Source organism: Stegodyphus dumicola, chromosome 5, assembly GCF_044657685.1.
Source record: "Stegodyphus dumicola isolate Sdum_Otavi_A_Nest chromosome 5, ASM4465768v1".
NCBI classification, from domain to species: Eukaryota; Metazoa; Arthropoda; class Arachnida; order Araneae; family Eresidae; genus Stegodyphus; species Stegodyphus dumicola.
The window spans coordinates 65930408-65947866 of NC_140772.1; the positions used below are offsets into that span (position 1 = coordinate 65930408).

The following is a 17459-nucleotide window of genomic DNA, read 5'->3' on the forward strand; positions in this document are numbered from 1 at the left end:
GAAGAAAATGCACGTAAAATAATTATGTTTTCCGAAACTTATTATTTTTAATGTAACGTGTGACATCCTACTTTATGGGTCTTCAGACAGCGCTGCATTAAAATATGACTAAGAAAATATTATTCGTTTACTATTTTTATTTACTTCAGGTTTTGGGCAACCCCGATTCTCGCCAGTGATGCTAAACCTCACCGTTAGATGGCGCTGCATCAGGCGTCATCTTTTGATGGTTGGAGGGGGATGGTTAATGATCCAGAGTAGACGACTTCCACCTTTTCTCTAGTTACAATCCTATAGGTGTCGGATATTCATCACGTACCGGTTTCTCTTCTCTCTCATCTGGTAAGTTGCAGTCTTTCTCCTCTGTATACCTTAATAATTGATGACAATAAATTCTATGCCATACGGATAGCTGTATTGCGTTGTTTTCCGGGGTCTTATCCCTCCCCCTTTCTTTCCTCTTCGCTTGTGGGAGGGACGGATGGACGCTTTTCGAGGGAAGGCTCCAAGGTAATACTTATCCGATAATCAAAATTGAATCGAATGGAGGATAATGATGTTTTATGAATGGTTAAGATTGTTATTCGGAGAAAATGATATTCCTCAGATTCACTACTGATGGAGATGCCGTTGCATCAGGTGTGATTCCACGGGGATAGCTTGATACTATTTATTATAATGCACTATGTTAAGGTATGTATTAGTTAAAGTAATTGCACTTTTATTTTATTGTATAAATATGTTTATTAAATGTTGTAAAATTAATATTTCAAAATGCAGTTAGAGCGGGAATTGAAAGTAAATATTAAACTTTTCAGGCCTTGATCAAACTGGTACGAATTTTTGCTTAAGAATATTGTATGGAACTATATAAATTCAATTTCGATCCAAGCAAATTTTAATCATTTTTTTTAATTTGTATTTTTGATTTAAGCTTTGTAAAGTAAGCTCATTTGTAGTATATAGCTTGCTTGTTTAAAAAATACAGTTTTTATTTTAAATTTTAAGGATTTGATCAGTTTTAAGAAAACATTTTACTTTGCAATTTTTTTAAAACTTCAGCGAATGCTATGATTATAAAATATTAGAACTGATTAGAGTCAATAACAGTTTCTTTTCTGAAATGTTAATAAAATAAGTATTTTTAAAACTACTACGTTATTGTAAATAGGCAAGAATATTCCTGGAAATGTCAAAATTCCTATGCAAAATTGATATCATTTCTTTGGAAAGGTGATCAGGTAAACCTTATCCAAATAAACTGAATGTCTATGTTTTTATTTTTAAAAAAATACTGGCTTAATTTTTTTATTTAATTTAATTTTTTTTATTATTTTATTGTGTTTTTTTTATTAAATCAAAAATGTGTGCAGCGTATAAAATGTGTTTTTTTATTAAATCAAAAATGTGTATACCACTGCACTTAAAAGAGTGAGAAATTTCAATATCTATAACAGTCTCATCGAAGTTCTTCTGTTAACGATTTTTAAAGCTTTTTGCATTATGTTTTAAATTATATTCCTCAATTAAGGCTTCTTTTTTAAACTAAATAAATTTTCAGTCAAGAATATTTTGTACGGAATTAAAATCTGTGATTCAGGAAGTTATAAAAATATACTATATCTTTTGTGTGCGTGTATTTTTAGATTATGGGAAAGAACTTGATACTTTTGTAGTGTACTTAAAAATAATAATCGAGAATGGGAAAATTCATACAATTAAAAGTGGGAGTGTATATGAGCCCTATAACAGGCAGTCGATGTGTCCGACAAAGAACGAAAGTGATATTTGGCTATAGGGACCACTTCCTTTGTGTGGAACTTTCTAGGGAATATTGTCTCGTATTTGTGGTGCGATTGACCTCGTGGAGTAGCTTGTTCTGCAATCGGAAATCGAATCCATAATGCCTGCTTGGTAACAGAGTCTCTCAACCAGAGGAGAATTCCCCCTTTGCTGGGAATTTCATATTTTCAGAGGGGAGGCGATGACCCTTTTTTTAATCTGTTAAATATTTAATTTCAGCTTATGAATATTAAAACAACCTGTACTTAAGTTTTGGTATTTATCAGCATTTTCTACACTTTTTGTTGCTTGATTTATAAAATACGATGAAAAATCATCTAAATGTAGATAAATATATATATTTATTTTTAGAGCTTTGGAAAGAAGGGTGGAATGATCTTCTAGCAATGGTGAAAGGAGTGCATGGTGTAAAAAAGGTTGAAAACCACTGCTTTAGGCCCTCACCAGCGGCCGAGCAGTAAAAGCCGCTGAACACTGATAATTCGGTCTGCCGCTAGAGTTCTGGCGAACGGGATGGCTGCATGGACGTTTCCGTGATTTTCCCATGTGTAACTTGGATACGAGCCAGTTCCCCTTAAAAAGTATTCCACAGGGCATTCTTCCTTTGTCGTGTAAACGGCATAATGAATAAAAGTCCTCTGCTTTATAATATCAGTCGTATATTTTTTCACGTGAGCCTAAAAAAGATGAGTAAGCACATCAGTAAGAGAATAAATGATATATTGGTAAAGAAATATGTTATGGATCTGTTACTTTCGATATTTTAGCTTTCCGTAATGCTTTAAAAATCCTAAAGTTTTAAAAATTATAACTTTTGAAGGAATTTGAAAGCGGAACTAAAAATGCATTGTTAACTTGCGATTCAAAGCCTTCTGAAAAATGCTAAAAACCTAATAATAGCCATTAACAGCTAGTTTTCACTTCGGATCAAGAATAAAATAAATTGAAAATTGAAATCTCGTCTCGTATTCAATTTCTGACACACTTGTTTAACTACTGTACATAATTACTTTCTCTGTTTCTTGCTTGTAAACGGGAATATTTGCCGTGTTCTCTGGAAAAGGCCCTTTTTCATCTTAAAATATTTTAACTCTTAGATTTCAATATATATTGTTAAATTTTAGGTTGCTTTATGCGTTATTGTTATTTTTTATTAATTTTTAAAATCGAGTAGGATTGAAATGATAAATTGTACATAATAGTAAAGACTTTAATTTTTGATAGAAACCTTTGTCTGCATATTGGATAAGTTTTAAATCAAAATTATTAATTTTGCTGTTAAAGACAGATTTCACTCGCTAGTGTACATGCGTTAAAAGAATTAGAATTCAATTCTTATTACTAATAAAATTTTATTATCGTATAAGAAGCGTTAAAACTTTCTTTTGCGTAGTTCGGTCAAATAATATTTCTTTTGCAATTAAACTGGAATTTTGAGATAAAAGCAGTGACGAGTAAGTCGAGTTGGTGTAGTAGAGAATATATCAGGTAGATTATGGGTGTTAGGTAATGTTTTTTGTACATCAAAAATGCACATCATATCGTAGCAGCAAAATTATAATTTTATTATCAATATCATTTAATATTGTTTAGTATTTCATCATTGTATCCTTCGCTTATTTAATTTAATTTAATTTTTTTTCCTTACGTATTTTCTGCATTGCATTTTCCGGATAATATTATTACGAAATGTGCATCATATACTCATACTAGATTCGAAGTACCCTTGATTTTCATTACCTGTCATAATTTACTTCTGTCGCCTACCCACCAGCTCGACAGCGTAGGGTCTCTAACTTCAGATAGCACTCTGCTTAAATAGTTCCAAGCTTATCTTTCAGAACTGTTTAACTTGTTAAACACACAAAATTTATTGAAAAAATTATAATTAGATTTCTAACAGATTATTTGCATTAAAATTCTAAAATTTAATTATTCTACAGGGGTAGGCCTTGAACTCAAGTACCCTGGTGTCTGACACCGCTGTACTGGAGGAATGTTTACATCCTAGAAAGATCCTATCAGATTTTTTAAAAATGCACAATGCTTTTGTAAAAATTGGAATCGATTTATTTTATGTACTTTATGCATCATTAGTAAAACATTATTTCAGCTTTACCGCCCCATCTTTTTTGAACAAGCTATTTTTTATAATAGGATTTTGCAAGCGAAATTTTGTACTGGCCGTTCCAGTACAAAATTTTGACTAGAAGTTCCGTTTTGTCACTGGCCGTGACAAAACGGAACTTCTGAAACTGAATGCTTTCGGTTAAATTTTAGAACTAAAATTCAAAAGTTTCTTGAATAATTTAAATATACTTACTTAAATAATAAAAGTATTTAAAAAATCTGAAAGCTTTCAAATTTTATATTACGTCCAAAGGAGAGTTTTTCCCCTTTAAATACACATACGCATATCGAGCGCATTTGAGATAGCGCTCTTTTGGGGTAAAACTATTTTAAAACAATATATCTTTAGAATTTTCGATAGATAGTCTCGCGCGCTGGATATAATTTTTTTTTTTTCCTAGCACAGGCTTGCTCGCTTTGAATTGTTCAGTTTGTTAATCAAAAACTGTTAAAAGTTTTTTTTAATTTTGAAATACACAATAAAATATTTAAAAGCAGCATATCATTAGAATTTCCGATAGACGGACTCGTGCGCTGGGGATAAAAATGTTTTTTTTTTTTTTTTTTTTCTGTATAGTGTTGCCATTGATCCATTTGAAATCATTGAGTTTGTTCGAAAATTCATTAATGTTTTACAAATATGAAATACATAATAAAACAAATTCAAAATTCGGTCTTCCAGGGGTCCATATTTGAGTGGAGAATGTACGTTATTCAAACTTTGATGGTTCTAGATACCTTTGGTTTTTCACAATGAGAAAAATATGCATACATTCATGTAAATTCTTCCCTATTAGTTTCTTTAAATATAATACAGGGCGATAATATTTGGCGGCAACAGTTTGCAAAGTGATTCAAACTTTTATAGTGATTCAGCGCAGAATCCCGTTTTGAGACCAATACCCCTTCTGGGCTAACGCTGTTTTGAGCCAAAAAGCTATCAACTTGCTTTCTATTGATATTTTTGCATTCTGACGAACTTCAACATTTAGTAGTAAGTAATTGCCATTAGTCCGTAGATTCTTCTAATATGTCCTTATTTCTTGATTTAAGTATATTCTGATAAAAACTGGTGCTGTATACATATGAATTTAATTTTTTTTTTTTTTTTTTTTTTTTTTTAAATTCGGAAGAATATTTACAACCCATTCGCAGAGTTTGCGACGAAAATATAAAAACTAAGGTTACAGTTTCTTCACAAATGATGCGTGACAAAGGAAATCGTATAATAAAACTCAACTCTTTTATTGTACAAAGTAAAACAGGAATCTAATTTTAGATTTTTAACTTAATTATAATTCCTTTTTTCTACTCCCCCAGTCATTAATGGGATATTTAATGCTTCGACCTGCAACAGGTGTCAGCTCCAAGTTCCGGTTTGCAATTCCATTGTAGACATTAGGGCTCGGCCTAATTAGCCACTGCATAAAAAAATGATCTGTAGACCAGAGAAGCGATTTTTTTATCCTTGTCCACAGTGTCAACTGTCGATTCTAGATCGCACTGTCCACGATGGCCTACATTGTGAAGAAACGGTGTGTTTCCGTAAGACAATAATCTCTCACGGACATCGACGTTAACAATTCAGAAATTCCTTCTCAAGATTCATTTTCTCCCGATAACATCTTCCCGGAGAGTTATTGACCCTCGAATGCCCCGATTCCGCTATGTTTCGGTTCGAAACGCACCTGAAACGCAAGTCGTTGAAGGGTTCGACTTCCAAGGAAGATCCCGTCACGTGCGCTCCCGCCGGGTAGTGATGTCATCGCTTTTGACACGTGACTAAAGCGAGGAAAAGGTTGTGTTTGTAAACAAAAAAAGCCGGCTATGGGAGCTGTTTGTTCTTGGGTGTAGTATTATAAATATTATAATTGAATGATTAAAAAGTTTAATAGATAGAAATATCTAGGAAGTTGTGCCGATTATTAACTAATGTTATTATATATATTGTAGTAAGCATTTTGCAAATGCTGGAGCCAAGTCCCCTCTCTCTGTTTAAAAAAAAAAAAAAAAAAAAAAAAAAAAGGAAATAAAGAACGAATTTGATGGTATGTTAATTTTGTGCTGATTGACTGCCATCAGTGATTCAACTACTAACAATCACATAGCTCTTTTTTCAATATCAAACTGTTTACGTACTATATGCAGATACTTCCTGATAAAAGGCATCTTACTCTCTCTCGCTTTTCATTTTTTCTAAAGCCCAGAAGGGCTATTTAGTCTCGAAACGGCATTTTGCGTTTGATTCAAACGTTAAATGTCCGTTATACTTTTCAAATTGTTGCCACCCAATATTATCGTCTTGTATTATATTTGGAGAAATTAAAAAATGAAGAATCTGCACGAATGTATGTGTGTTTTCTTGCACAAAAATTTAAAAAAAAAAAAAAAAAAAACTGTACCTAGAGTAATCAAATTTTCATTGATGTAGTCTTCCACCCGAATATGGGTTCCTGGAAACCCGAATTTGGAATTCCGAATTCGTTTTATTGTTTATTTCATATTTTGTAACACTTTAACGAATTTGTGATTAGCAAACAAAATTGTATCTCCAGCGAGGGAGACTGTCTGTCGGACATTCTAAAGATATTCTGTTTTTAAATATTTTTAGACCAAAACGACATTAGCCTAAATGCTCTGGAAATATGTATGTGTGTGTAAATGGAAAAAAAAAAAACAGGCCCTTTGGACGCAATATATCTTATTATTATTTTCTTTTTTGGCTTGCCAGAGAGCTGTAATAAATCCTTCCTCCTCAACTTCTTTCGAATTTTTTTAGATTTCTCTACATTTAGAATTAAGTCTGTTAATCTTCCTATTTTAAACTGTTGCCATTTTAATCTAAAACTGAGTTAATTAATGAGGTAAATCATTATTATTTTTTTTTTTTTCTTTCTTGAATTTTTACTGTTGCCATGGAGTTTATTTATTTAAACTGTAACACTTCTTTTTGAGTGCTCCTTGTTATCAACTGTAGTTAACGTAACTAAATTCTAAGTACATAATACTAGACTTTTAAAGTTAATTGATTCTTAAAAATTAATTAAATAAAGAAATCAAGCCAAACATCGTTACTTTGGAAATAAATGTTTGGGGAAAAGGTTTTGAGGGATCATAATTAAAAATAGTACAGATTTCAGTATAATTCTTGAGTAAAAAATCAGTTAATCCAGAAAATTTGCCAGAGAAGTAATATGCAGTTTTAAATAAAAAGTCTGTCGAAAAAAATATAAAAGCGAATAAACGTAGCCTTTTGTGTTTCTTTATGCATTTCTGAAAATCTTCTTGCTATTAGGGATTTATTGTAACACAGAGTTAAAATACAACTGTAATTTATTTATAGTAGGTGGAATAAGAAGAAAGCTTTATAAACGGTTATAATTGAACATAATTTAAACATTTTTTCTAGCTTAGTAATTTAATGTAAATTCTAACATGGAAGAGATTAAAGAAATGTGACATTCTACTCTTAGAGCAATGCCAAAAAATCAGACCTTTACATGCCTTCTGTTTAATTATATGCTGTATTTGTTTTAAGACAGGAAGTTGCATGAATGTAAAGTCGTTTGCAACTATTATTATTACTATTTTTTTAATGCACTCTGATTACTTAACTGCTACATTGTAAATACACACTAAAATTTCGATTACTTGAATCGATTTACGATTAATCGAAGTTTTTAACGAAATCATTGAACGGAACTAGAACTAGAAATTTGACGGAACTAGAAATTCGAAGGTAAGTCAAAGTGAATGAACTTATTCAGAAATATGGATAATGTTTTAACAAACTAGAAAGATGAAATTGTATGACACAATGAAAACAAACTTCTGGAAATTGTTAGTATGTCTATCAGTCTAAATTAAAATGCAGATTATACGTTTTTCTCATTTATATATATTTTCTGAACGACCATTGAAAAACGTATTAATCGTGCTTTGCGATATTTTATCATTCAATGCAAAATCTAGATTTCAAACGCAACGTGACGAATACTGGATCACTTAGTATTCTTTCGAAAGAACTCCAGTGCAAATAAATAAAAGCAAATTAAAAAAAAACATCTATATGAATAAACGTGATTGAAATACGTAATCCGAATGAATACTAGAAATTCTTAAAATAATTATTTCTAAAACGCAATTTCAACCGAGCAATTCAAATAATTAAAATAAAACTCTATAAAGAAAATGTCTAAAAATAACAACTGTGGTTAAAAAATATAATAAAAGTAAAAATGTGTATATGCAAGAAAGAAGAAACAAACATTTTTTTCCACTCACAAACAAAATGAAAGGGAAAGTGAAATAGATTGCCTAAACTGAGAAGTTGGCCAAGTGAATTAATCTTGCCTCAAGTAAAAAAAGTGCGCCAAGGTAAATTTTCAAATTACTCCTTAAAATTTGCATCAAATTTTACAAACTTTATCTTTTATGTATAATTTGAGTCTAGAATCGAAATACGGGGGGGGGGGGGAAGGATGTCATTTCAAAGAAAAGATCCGATTTTATGTTAAAATACGTATGTTAGAACAATGCTATATGTAAATCTATATAGCATTGTTCATAGGGGGTCATAAAAACGTTTCCTATGTATTAGCTCCTAGCGGCCTAGCCCCTCAGCCAATCGAAATAAAATTTAAAGTATTGTTATTTAAAGGTGCTGCCATTCGAAAATTTCAAATTTTTTTTTTACTGTAACGGTAACCGGGAGAGCTCTATTATTTTGAAACATCGCAATATCCAGCACATAACTTCGAATAAAATTACCCGACATTTTATTTCGATTGGTTGAGAGAATAGGGCGGTAGGAGTTTATATAACAGAAAGTTTTCTTACGAACACCCTGTATATCCTACGTCGCGCTATTGAGACTTGAAAGACGCAAATTGAATTTCGTCAATCGGTCGAATAGAACGGAAGACATAGAACTGCACCATTTTTAATTTTTTATTTGTTATTTTTATATATTTATTTATTTTGATGTACATAAAGAATAGTTCTGTCTTTATGTACATAATGAGAACACTTTTATCAATATCGACTTACATTTGCGAAAATTGTAGCCGGACTTCAGTACATGGATGTAAGTTTGAACAGCATGCAAAATTTATAACAGTTTACATTTATGAAATCACACTGGAAAAAATAATTATTGAAAAGAAACTTTGAAAATTAAAGTACTCTTTAAAGCTTTTCAAATATGAATTCAAAGTATTTTTATTCTGTACATTTTTTGTTTCCATGCTTACTGAGGTAATGAAAATATGCCAAATTTAATATTAGGCATTCTGAAGACAGAGGTAAGTGTTAAGTTCCCTCAGATAAAATGTCTTCAAAATTAGCATCAATCTTTCAGATTCATCTACATTTAAAAAAAATCATGTTATTTGTTTTATATTCTTAGCTATGCGGAATTTATTAAAAATTGTAACAGATTTTATATTAATTATAATTGTAACAACTTTGTAACAACTTTAATAATAGTATTTAATTTCTGATTATCACATTAGTAGTATAAAAATACGGGTTCACCTGCACGCGGTGTGCGGTGTGGGCGTGGCCAACGACGTCACACAGAGGGCGGGACCAAAGGCAACGTCATCACACTAGTAGGCGTGGTTTCGAGTGGAGTTGAGTTGTTTTTAGATTGCTGATTGAGTTGTAGACCTCCTGCTTTTCATTTAAAGTTAGTTTTTTTTTTAAATTGGCAACGGGAAATATTTTCTGCATCTTAATTTTGATGATATAGCGATGCTGCCCTCTATTAATGAAAAAGTGAATTATATGTTTTAGAAATATATTTTTTAAGTCTGGTGTTAAAATTATTCAATGTGCGACTCTGAAAACAATGTAAAAGAAACAAATATAAAGAAAAGACTTTCCTTTAATGAAACTACAAGATAATTTTCTTTTTATTACTCAATTTTATTCTGATACTTTTATTCTTTCTAGTTTTCCATGAAACTTTAACTTATTTCTCAGGTTTTCTGTTCATAATAACATATTTATTTACTGTCATATTTTTTTAATACTTAACGTTTCTAATTTGTAATATTTTATTTAATTTCCACATACTATTTTTTTTTCATACCTTTCATACCATTTCAGCATACCCTGATTTTTAACTTATATATTATATTTCACAAACGTTCCCGCACATGCTGTTTATTTGTTACACTACTTAATTTTAGATGCAATTTCACACTTTTTTTAACGTTATAATGTTCAATATATTCTGAATTTTAACTTCATTTACTTTTTTTAAACCATTCTGGTATTCTATACACACTTTAACTTAGTGGTTTGAAATTCTATTTAAAAAGAAACGTTTATTTTTCGTGATCTTAGTTCTTTTACTAAATTTTCTACAGAATTTCTAATTTCTTTTACATGTTTAACAATATCTTCCTTACATTACCGAATATTTTTTTAAAAAACTTAAGTCTATAACTGTTAATTGCGTTTCTTACGTTCATGATTTCCCTTCTGTGTTTATATTTCTTAATTCTAGTTTAACTTATTTATTATAATGTTTTTATTTCTGTCTCATCATTCGTAATTCCAACATTTTATCCCTTTTTATTCATTTTAACGATATGGATTGTTTTCATTTACTCCATATTCAAATATTTCTTTACAATTTTTAAAATACTTGTTTTATTCTCCGATCATAATAGATCATCTACAGGTTTTACTCAGAAATTTCCATTCACAACTTTACAGTTTAATACCATTTATATCTAAATGCATTTCTTTCTCATATAGTTTTACGATCTTCAAAGTTTCTAACATCATGTTTAGTTTTAAATCCCTATTACCTTTATGTGTGTTGATAATTTTCATTTCTAATTTTACAACCACGTTCAGTGTTTCATCCACACATACCAAAATATTTCTTACATCTTCTGGTATTTAGTCTGTGTCATATTTCAGTACTTCAAATGAATTTACACTGCTCACACTATTATTTTTTCATGTTTTAGAGACACTGACTATATTAATTTTACTATTTTTCATACACTAATTGCATCTATGTCAGCACTCATGATAAAGTAGCAATTGTTTTGCATCACATGCATAAAGAAATTCTTAAAACCAACTTTTTCAATATCGTATTCAAATTACTGTTTTCCAGATGGGAATTACCAGTATTCTTTGGTTTTACTCTGTTACATCTTTTTAAATTTTAACATCTTACTTTTAATTCTAACATACATCTTTCGAACAGTTTTTTCTTTTAATAATAGCCTTACCTTATTTGTTCAAATTAATTCTTTAATTCACCTTCTTTACTACCTTTCAATACCTTCATAATTCACTATGCAAACGCAATGTCTTTCACTGACATTCTGTTTAATAATACTACAAGTTTCCTTAATTGACAAAAAGCGAATCATTTCTCAGTTCAAAATAGAACTACTATATTTCGCACAAACATTACCTTCATCCATTCAAGACACCCCTTAACCTGTAACTGACGTAGCGATAGGAAAGGAGACTCTTATCATATGCTCTTTCGACATTTGAAGTTTCTAGAACTTCTTTGACAAGTATATCAATACCATCAGAAAATATACTTAACATTTTTACCCAGTTTAAAGGCAACATACTGTTATAAGAATGGTTTTAGTTAAATTTATAAGACAAATAAACACATTTTGTGCTAAATAGGCATAAACATTTAGATTCAGAATATTTCTTTTTAATCCGATGTAAAACTTGAATTTCATTCATGATACGGATTGTCTCTTGATTTTTTTGTTTACCTTACACTAATAGAAAATTTTTATTTTACAAGTTCAGCTTTTAACGAAATAGAAATAAAAACTACGATACACCTGGTGTTTTTAAGAAAAGGAACTTTGATATAATTCTGGAAATGTAAATGCTTTTAGAGTTTTTTTCTTTCAATAACGTTGATTTTCATTACTTTACTAACTTCAATAATTCTCTTATTAGCTAATATGAATGAAAGAAGATAGTCAAAAATGTGACACAGTATAATTCTTACGAACATACGTACCTTTACCAGCATACAGATATTACCGATTGAAATGAAGAAAGATACAGATATTTTACTCCAATCTACATTAAATTAAAAAAATATTTAAACTTTCATACATTCCAAAGAATAAACGAAAACTCAATAGATATTGTCATGTTTGTATATATGAGATAAAAGTTTTATGAATGGTATTTAAAGTAATGCTTAGAACTTCATAAAAGCGAACATTCACTATGTTAATACACATATCATCAGTTATTTACATAATTCAATGTAATATTAATCATTACATGTACTATATGCATATATATTTAAAGTTTAATTGTCTTACAATTGAATAATTAACTATTGAGAGAAAGAGGTTCATATCTTACACTATTTAATTCACATGGAACAAATTTTTCCATCAACCACATTGAACCGCGTTTATTAAATTCGCCAAAGCTCTTTTATTTCTGCATTTTCACACTCACGACACATTTTAAATGTAACTATTGATTACCATTTCAAACACCGATATCATAACTCAGTGTAAAACTACATCATAACTCATTTTTTCCCTACTAACTACAATTTTATATATTCAAGAAGTACATCTAAGACATGATCATTTTCTATGTTCTAGCAAATCGATTCAATTGCGAACATACTATTAAGACTTGCGATTTTAGAAGACTTGCATGTATTAACGATGTCAACGTTTCTTCGTTTTTGTAAGATTCGTATCAAACCATGTCGCATTCGAATGTGGTGTAAGAGATCACTTTTTCTTTTAAACACTTGTAAACAATGGATGCAATTTATAAGAAGAGAAGTATCATGCTGTTTCAAAACATCATCATCAGCATATTTCTGTTTCTTTTAACACCAGCAAAATTTAAAAAAAAAAAAAAAAAAAAAAAGGTTCGTGAGATTTTCTTCAAATTCTGTTTTACTTGAAAAAAATGTCCGAACATTCAATACGATGTAAAGATTCATATTGTTTTAAATTCTTATGCTCACTAAATATTTTTTATCACGATTTACTCTTAAAAGTAACTTTATAAGTTTTCATATCCTTTTTACATGAAAAGAACTTGTGATATTTTCAACACGAGTGAATCACTTGAAGCATATACTGCACTGTAAGCATACAATACTTAAAAAAATTGTTATAAAAAATAAAAATACATTCATTTCACCAAGAAGCTTTTCTATTTAAATACATTTATTTATTTCCAAAGAACAAGTTTCTGTATTATACATAAAATATACTTAGAATTTTCTTTCATTAGTTAATATCAAATTAACAACAATATCCATTTACTGATATTTGATATACATGTTTGCTTTAAAATTAAAACTAAAATTTCAATATATTTCTATTAAAAAAAAACATAAGGAAAAAAAAATACTCATAACATCAACCAAAGACAGAAATTTAAATAGAGTAGCTGTACTTATATTAGTGCATTTTTATAATCTTCATAACATTTCGATTCAAAAAACCTATTACAAAATAAATGAAACATTTTTTTCTGCCTTAAAGAATCTCTTATATTTTTAAAATTAATACATAAAAATATATCTTCCCCAATATATTTAATTCTATCCTCAACACTTATTATAATGCAATCATGTCTTGTTTGTGAAGGATGATTTACAATACAACCTTCGCATTTATATAGCTTTTTTATCACTGAATTTAATTCAGTTTTGATAGAGTTTATGAGTTCTTTAAAAAGTTCATCATCATCACTTACCATATCCGAACAATTGTTTTTACATTTGATTTGCAACGGTAAAATAATTTCAAAAATACTTTTATATAAAGTATTAGATACATCAGGAATAATTTCTTTCAATTTTTTAAAAATATCACAGTTTACTTTTAGGTATGTAGGTTTTAGTTTAAAAGAATTTTCATCTTGTTTAAAAACTTGTTGAAAAATACACTCACCTTCTTTGTTGAAAACTACCAACTCATTATTACAAATGATGCTGGCAGTCGTATAGACCAGATTAAATTCATATATTTTTGAGGAAAATTCTTGCCATGTTGCAGGAGTTATAACAACACCGCGTGTAGTAGGGTATAATATTTTATTTTGTTCCACACATTCACGTAGATGAATGTTCATTCTGTTTTCAAACTGATTTATGGACACAAAATATCCCCAACCAAGAGTCCACTGTGCAATCAACTTCGAACTTTCTTTTTTCTGTTCTCGATTATTCGGCATGAAGATATTTTCAGGAACAGACTTCATATAGTGGGCAAACCAGTCATCCTCTGGAAGTTCATCCTCATTATCTTCCAAGCGTCGTTTTTTTGATTTTCGAAATTTTTATGTTTCGGAATGTGATACTAATTCTAGGATCTTTAACGTCAGGTTGAGAGGGTATTCCATGCATCCAAAATTGGTTCGTTGGGGGTTTCATTACAAGGAGAGTTCCACGAGTTAAGTCCACGCTTCGAGATGTGAAATTTCGCCTGGTAAATACCATTTGACGTTTTGCACCTAAACTGATGATAGGTATATCACTTTCAGGTTCGAGACAAGTTTCATTGTCTTTATGCGTTGAAATTTTCGCCACTCCGTCAGGATAATAGTTCAATAAAGCAAAATTATATTTTTTGCCAGTTATCGTTTCAACATAATCTTTTACATTTAGAAGAGTTTGAGTCCATGGTTCTGCACAAATGCTCGTTCCAGAGAATTCGTAACTAAGTCCTTCATCACCAAAACCGAGTACTTTTCTTCGTGGAACATACTGAGTCCCATTAATTTCAAAACTAATATTTTTAAAATCATAATTTGATAGTCCATCTAGCAAAATATCAGCTTCATTTCGTGAATAAAATTCTTCGTATAATTCCACATTTAACTCTGTATCACATATATTCCTCATATTCGCTTCTGAATCTAACGACAATTCTGAATGATATAGAAATACGTAGCATTCTTAAATAGCAAAAATTATCTAAAACATACATTAACGAAATGATTTCATCAACACTTATCGTAATACATTCTTGTCATGTCTTGTTTGTGAAGCCAGTAGACTTCACGTTATCATGATAACGTGCAGCACTTATCAAGGGTCTTCCTTCACTTCTGTATGTATTGCCAAACTTGGAATAGCAACAACAACCTTAAGATAATACATTCTTTCGCGTATGATTATCAGAGTTTTAGAAATTTTCCATTACTCTATCATGATAAGTGGATGATGCTTTTAAGATTCTCCTTATGCATATATGTAATATCGAGGTTCAGAATAACAACATTAGGACAGTATAACTCTTTCCCACTATCCTATCATGATTATTTTTACACATATGACGCCGGAAAGACTGGCTTCACAAACAAGACATGACAAGAATGTATTACGATAAGTGTTGATGAAATCATTTCGTTAATGTATGTTTTAGATAATTTTTGCTATTTAAGAATGCTACGTATTTCTATATCATTCAGAATTGTCGTTAGATTCAGAAGCGAATATGAGGAATATATGTGATACAGAGTTAAATGTGGAATTATACGAAGAATTTTATTCACGAAATGAAGCTGATATTTTGCTAGATGGACTATCAAATTATGATTTTAAAAATATTAGTTTTGAAATTAATGGGACTCAGTATGTTCCACGAAGAAAAGTACTCGGTTTTGGTGATGAAGGACTTAGTTACGAATTCTCTGGAACGAGCATTTGTGCAGAACCATGGACTCAAACTCTTCTAAATGTAAAAGATTATGTTGAAACGATAACTGGCAAAAAATATAATTTTGCTTTATTGAACTATTATCCTGACGGAGTGGCGAAAATTTCAACGCATAAAGACAATGAAACTTGTCTCGAACCTGAAAGTGATATACCTATCATCAGTTTAGGTGCAAAACGTCAAATGGTATTTACCAGGCGAAATTTCACATCTCGAAGCGTGGACTTAACTCGTGGAACTCTCCTTGTAATGAAACCCCCAACGAACCAATTTTGGATGCATGGAATACCCTCTCAACCTGACGTTAAAGATCCTAGAATTAGTATCACATTCCGAAACATAAAAATTTCGAAAATCAAAAAAACGACGCTTGGAAGATAATGAGGATGAACTTCCAGAGGATGACTGGTTTGCCCACTATATGAAGTCTGTTCCTGAAAATATCTTCATGCCGAATAATCGAGAACAGAAAAAAGAAAGTTCGAAGTTGATTGCACAGTGGACTCTTGGTTGGGGATATTTTGTGTCCATAAATCAGTTTGAAAACAGAATGAACATTCATCTACGTGAATGTGTGGAACAAAATAAAATATTATACCCTACTACACGCGGTGTTGTTATAACTCCTGCAACATGGCAAGAATTTTCCTCAAAAATATATGAATTTAATCTGGTCTATACGACTGCCAGCATCATTTGTAATAATGAGTTGGTAGTTTTCAACAAAGAAGGTGAGTGTATTTTTCAACAAGTTTTTAAACAAGATGAAAATTCTTTTAAACTAAAACCTACATACCTAAAAGTAAACTGTGATATTTTTAAAAAATTGAAAGAAATTATTCCTGATGTATCTAATACTTTATATAAAAGTATTTTTGAAATTATTTTACCGTTGCAAATCAAATGTAAAAACAATTGTTCGGATATGGTAAGTGATGATGATGAACTTTTTAAAGAACTCATAAACTCTATCAAAACTGAATTAAATTCAGTGATAAAAAAGCTATATAAATGCGAAGGTTGTATTGTAAATCATCCTTCACAAACAAGACATGATTGCATTATAATAAGTGTTGAGGATAGAATTAAATATATTGGGGAAGATATATTTTTATGTATTAATTTTAAAAATATAAGAGATTCTTTAAGGCAGAAAAAAATGTTTCATTTATTTTGTAATAGGTTTTTTGAATCGAAATGTTATGAAGATTATAAAAATGCACTAATATAAGTACAGCTACTCTATTTAAATTTCTGTCTTTGGTTGATGTTATGAGTATTTTTTTTTTCCTTATGTTTTTTTTTAATAGAAATATATTGAAATTTTAGTTTTAATTTTAAAGCAAACATGTATATCAAATATCAGTAAATGGATATTGTTGTTAATTTGATATTAACTAATGAAAGAAAATTCTAAGTATATTTTATGTATAATACAGAAACTTGTTCTTTGGAAATAAATAAATGTATTTAAATAGAAAAGCTTCTTGGTGAAATGAATGTATTTTTATTTTTTATAACAATTTTTTTAAGTATTGTATGCTTACAGTGCAGTATATGCTTCAAGTGATTCACTCGTGTTGAAAATATCACAAGTTCTTTTCATGTAAAAAGGATATGAAAACTTATAAAGTTACTTTTAAGAGTAAATCGTGATAAAAAATATTTAGTGAGCATAAGAATTTAAAACAATATGAATCTTTACATCGTATTGAATGTTCGGACATTTTTTTCAAGTAAAACAGAATTTGAAGAAAATCTCACGAACCTTTTTTTTTTTTTTTTTTTTTTTAAATTTTGCTGGTGTTA

The 17459-nt window shown here is 29.8% G+C and overlaps 1 protein-coding gene across 1 annotated transcript in view; it reads left to right on the forward strand.

Annotated features, from left to right (window-relative positions):
• The first annotated feature begins 203 nt into the window (after window positions 1–203).
• LOC118197491 (growth arrest-specific protein 2-like) overlaps window positions 204–17459 on the forward strand; it is a 163309-nt gene continuing 146053 nt past the window's right edge. The window contains exon 1 of the mRNA XM_035369002.2: window positions 204–342. The gene's annotated coding sequence lies outside the window, so the exon portion shown is untranslated. The remainder of the gene's footprint in view (window positions 343–17459) is intronic.